Raw genomic sequence first — 5429 nt, 5'->3', positions numbered from 1 at the left:
ACCATCAACAACTTGGGGGTCACCATAGACCAGAACCATAGACCAGCTGTGGCTACAAGAGAAGGGCAGAGGTTGGGTACTCTGCAATGAGTAGCTAATTTTCTGATCCCCTCAAAGCTTCATTTCCAAGGCTCAGATCAGAAGTGTGATGGAATACTCAGCTGGATGATACAGCCACAACACTGAAGAAGCTTGATATCATCCAAGATAGAGCAACTCAATGCCAGGTGTTCAATTTGCAGATATCAAACTAGAAGGAGCAGGGGAATTGGAAAAGGCAGATCAGAAATTACAGATGGGTTGGACAGGATATGTAAGTGGGAAGAACAATGGCAGATGAAATTTAATGCAGACAAATGTAAAGTGATACACATATGAAGAAAAAATAGACAACACATGTACTCCATGAATGGTATTTAAATAGCTAAGGATATAGCTGAAAGAGACCTTGGAATCTTAGTAGGCTCAATGTGAAACATGTCCAAACAGTGCTGAACAGCAATCAACAAAGCCAATAAGATGTTTAACTACATAGCCGAAACAAAGTATATAGGTGAGAGGAGATAATGATCAAACTTTATAGTGCTCTAGTCAGGCTGCGCCTCGAATACAGCATCCAGTTCTGGTTGCCAAGAAACAAATGAGACATACAAACGCTGGAGGCAGTGCAGAGAAGAGCCACAAAGCTAATCCCCAGTGTTAGGGGAATAGGTTAATGAGAAAAGACTGGAGAAACGTTGATTTTTCAGCCCGGATAGAAAGTTTTTGAGAGGTTACCTTTTAAGGGTATGTAAGATTGTTAAGGGTATAGAAAACGTTACCATGGAAATTACTTTAAATTAAATTGCAGGGGTAGAACTAGGGACACAGGTTCAAACTAGAGAAGGATACGTTCAGGAAATTGTTCTTCACACATATTAATCAACATGGGGAATAAACTTCTCGGTCGAGTAATGGAGGCAAAAACTCTGGAACTATTTAAGAACGAATTGGATGCTACAATTGGGGTTGGGTGTTCAGATCTCTTGATGGATCGATCAAATGGACTGAATTGTTATCTTTTGATCTTATGATCTTGAGTGCCCCGACATGCATCTCCTCCACCACCTGTGCACTGTGGCTGCAGTATGTGCTATCTACAGGATGCGCTTTAACAATTCACCAAGATTACTTCGACAGCACCTTCCAGCCCTGCAGCCTGTACCACCAAAAAGGACAAGATAGTAGTGTTATGGGAGCACCATCACAACAACAACTTGCATTTATATAGCGCCTTTAATGTAGGAAAACGTCCTTCGATGCTTCGCGGTTAGCACAATCAGACAAAAATTGACATCGAGCCAAAGAAGGGGATACTAGGTGGGGCGATTAAAAGCTTGGTCAAAGAGTTAGTTTTGAAGGACGGTCTTAAAGAAGGGGAGAGAGATGGAGAGATCTGGGGAGGGAGTTACGGAGCGTACGACCTAGACAGCTGAAGGCACAGCTGCCAATGGTGGGGCAAAGGGAGTGGGGCATACATAAGAGGCCAGAGTTGGAGGAATGCAGCGTTCTCAGAGGGTTGTAGGGCTGAAGGAGATAGGGAGGGCCAAGGCCATGAAGAGATTTAACATGTGGATGAGAATTTTAAATTTGAGGGGTTGGGGGATTAGGAGCCAATGTAGGTCAGCAAGAACAGGGGTGATCGGTGAGTGGGAATTGGTGGGGGTTAAGATTTGGAAAGCAGAGTTTTAAATGAGCTCAAGTTTATGAAAGGTGGAGGATTGGAGGCCAGCGAAGAGAGCATTGGAACAGTCAAGTCTGGAGATAACTAAAGCATGGATAAAGGTTATAAGAGTTTCAGCATCAGATGGGCTCAGGCATAGATGGAAATGGGGGCTGTCACTGAGGTGGAAGTAGTGGTCTTTGTGATGGAGAGGCTGTACCAGGAGAAATGACCAGGATGGGAGTGAGTAAGGGTTTTATTGGAAACAAGGGCATGAAACACAGAGAGAGGTGGAAAGGCAGAAAGGTTTAGGAAAAGAGAAGTTCAAAATGGGACAATATATCATTTATTTGGACTTTCAGAAAGCTTTTGACAAAGTTCCATATGAAAGACTTCTAGTTTAACTAAAAAATGAATGCAAGATGGGACTCGATAAGAAGGTGGTGAAATAACAGGAAATAAACATACTGTGGGAGGTACAGTATCACTGTGAAAGGAAATGGTGAATGGAGTCCTGCAGGGTATGTAAATGATCTGAATGATGAAACCAATTGTACACGTGTCAAATTTGTAGATTATTCTAAAATGAGGAGAAAAGCTGAGAAAAAAAGGAGGTAGTCAAAGATTTACACAAGTATTTCACCTGTTATGCAATTGGGTTGGACAAATGAAAAATAAACTTTCCACTGAGCAAATATAATTTTGTGATATATTGTCATTGTAAGAGGGTTTTTTTGTCATGTGACATGTTTAGGAGTCTCCAAACCAAGGTACTGAGAAATCTACACCTGTAAAGTTTCTGTTTGTCCAGTATGGAGTTCACACTCTCTTATAGGGACACAGCCCACTTACATAAGTCTAGAGAGCTTAGGCACAGGTTGGCAGATCTAATACTTGGGGATCCCCGAATACATGCAGGGTTACTTCTCCATTTGAACCTGCTGAACCTTTGTAAACTACTAGTACAGAGTACTGATAAAATTCCTACTACTTCCCAGCCAAAAACAACCTATCCGTTAGAGAAAAGTGGGAAAATATCTCAGTTCCCAGAAACAGGCTTCCTCTGGGTGCTATCAGTTAAAGAAGCTTGGCTGGTCAATCAACACTATCCTGGAGTACTGCAGAGCTGCCTGGCTGAGGTCTTAGATTAATGAGTCTGCCACAGAGGGTTGACTTGGTTCTGAACTTACATTGCCAGGCATGTTACCTTGAAGCCACTTCGATGCCAAAGAAACCCCACTTCCCTTCTAGTTGGTTATCAGACAATCTTCAGAGGTTATGTTGAGGCTTTACAATGCAGTAGCCAGAACGCACTTGGAGTACAGTGTTCAATTCTGGTCACCACACCACAAAAAGGATGTACATGTCTTGGAATGGTGCAGAGAATAGCAGCAAGAGTGATCCCATATGTAAAGGGGATGAGGTATGGGGAAAGATTTGATTAGCTTATGCTCTATAGTCTTGATAGTAGAAGATGGATTAAGATGATTAAAATATATAAAATATTGAATGATATAGATAAGATAAACTTGGAACAATATCCCTAAATAAATTAGGACTAAAAGACATACATTTAAATTAATGGAATGTAAATTTAAACAGATATTATGAAGAACTGTTTTAACCCAAAAGTGGCCAAGCAAGGTAGTAGAGACAAAAAGTACATTTAGGTTCTAGCATAGGAGAGTTAGGGCTGCTTTTTCTCAGTCCTTCTTGCGATTCAGTTACACATTTGAAATTAATTCAAATTTATAGACTTGCCAGCTCTATGGGTTGGTCTGGATATTCCTGGTTTTTATCAACCTTTGTGAAGCTGCTGAGAAAGGTTCTATTATTTTTTGGGGCCAATGCTTTTTTAAAATTGTGTTGAACATTCACATCTTCAGGTTCAGTACTGTAACTGAGAACTCTTACAAGCACAAAGCACTGAATTCAGGGCTTTCAGATCAACAAAGAACCCCTGATGGAAAATTAGCAGTGGATGGGAGCATTAAAAAAGTATAATGACTACCTGGTTTTCCTGCCTGTTGCCTTTCAGTGTTATCTGCTGTTTCCCATTGCTGCCTGTTTCCGGTTTGTCAGGTGTGTTATCTGGATGATTCCTGTTTTCCTTGTGTCTCCTGCTGCCTTGTAGTGTTGCTTACTGCTCTAAGGGGAAACAAATCATGAGAAGATGATAGATTTAGATATTTTTCATATTTATCAAGTGTGTGCTAATTATTGTTTGTCTAAACAATTTTATCAGATGCTGTATCACTGTGCATGGAGCATTTAACAGTCCAGAATTTGGTGATACTAAAACTGCACCCCAATTGCAAAGTTTCCTTGCATTTCTTTTTGTCTACATATAGCATTTTATAGAATGCAGGAAAAATCTGAGCTCCCAGATTAATGGGAATTTACAGTTTCCACAGGAAACTTCAAGCCCTCACTAAATCCTGCCATGGATAAAAAGGAAGAAAAGTCAACAAATAAGGTAAAGAATCCTCAATTTCCCATTAATGTCAGACATCTTTCAAACATTTTGTTCTAATTTTCAAGGCCACTAGCACGTTTAACTTCAAATTTAATTTTTTTTATAATTGAGGAGAACTCAATTATAAAGCACTTTAACATAGTAAATATCCCAAGAGATGTTCATAGATGTGAAAATGGTGATGAGTGGGAAAAGTAGTTTTGAGGCCATCGAAGGCACGATTTAAGAGTTAAGTTTTGAGGAGACTTTTGAAGGTGGGGAGCGATGTACCAAGGTGTGAAAGAGTTTAGGAAGAGATTTGCAGAATGTTAGGGCCAACACAATTGAAGGTTCTGCCATCAGTGTAGAATGGAGTAAATACATAAATTATATATACCATGCAATATTTATGTTGTGAAGTTTTTGCAACAGAAACACTGGCTGAGCAAGAAAAGGTAATATACATCTGATGTACTGGTCACTCTGAATTTAGAATAATATGCAGAACTTGGTGTTTCCTCCAGCAAAGACCTGCCTAGATTTGAATCTACTAATTGCTATTTGGGGAATTTGTTAAAACAACAAATAAAATGCAGAACTTTCTTTAATTAACTTACATAATGAAAATATTTTATTTCAGCTATATAGATCTTTAAATATTTCCAATTTTTCTTTATGTTCTAAAACTTCAATTAACAAAATAAGGAAAATTCAAAAATTATATAGCATAAATAGAACAATATTTATGTTTGTTTAGGTTAAGCACTTTTTAAATAAGCTTTGTAAATGTTACTTTTTAACAATACTTTATAAGCAGGTGGAGGGTTTGAATCCTGACGGTCTTCGAAATTCTAGCTTTGAATTAGATCAAGTTAAGCAAGATCATATTATTGGGACAGACTGAAGAGAGGTTTACTCTGCATGTGGGCGTGCTATATTTGACGAGGGAATGCTCGATGCTGCCACTGAATATTAAAATAGAAGTGTTACATTCCCCAGCACGACAACCCCCTTAAACAGAAAAAATCCCGACTTTTTTTAGATAATTACTTTTTTAACACTTTTAACAGACAATATTTTATTTGCCAACATTGTACCGCAATTGCAATGTTTCCGTGATTTTTGGGGGGACTTCGTTCAGTTTCAACAGTTTCAGGAGTACAGTTAAACTTACACAGGGAGATTATTTGGTAAAAATACTGATCAAGGAACCTTGTGGAAAAAAATCTTTCGACAATGCACTGATACAGGGACTGTACTTAAAGGTTCACA

Source organism: Heptranchias perlo, chromosome 19 (assembly GCF_035084215.1).
Source record: "Heptranchias perlo isolate sHepPer1 chromosome 19, sHepPer1.hap1, whole genome shotgun sequence".
Taxonomy (NCBI): Eukaryota; Metazoa; Chordata; class Chondrichthyes; order Hexanchiformes; family Hexanchidae; genus Heptranchias; species Heptranchias perlo.
This window is presented reverse-complemented; position numbering follows the sequence as displayed.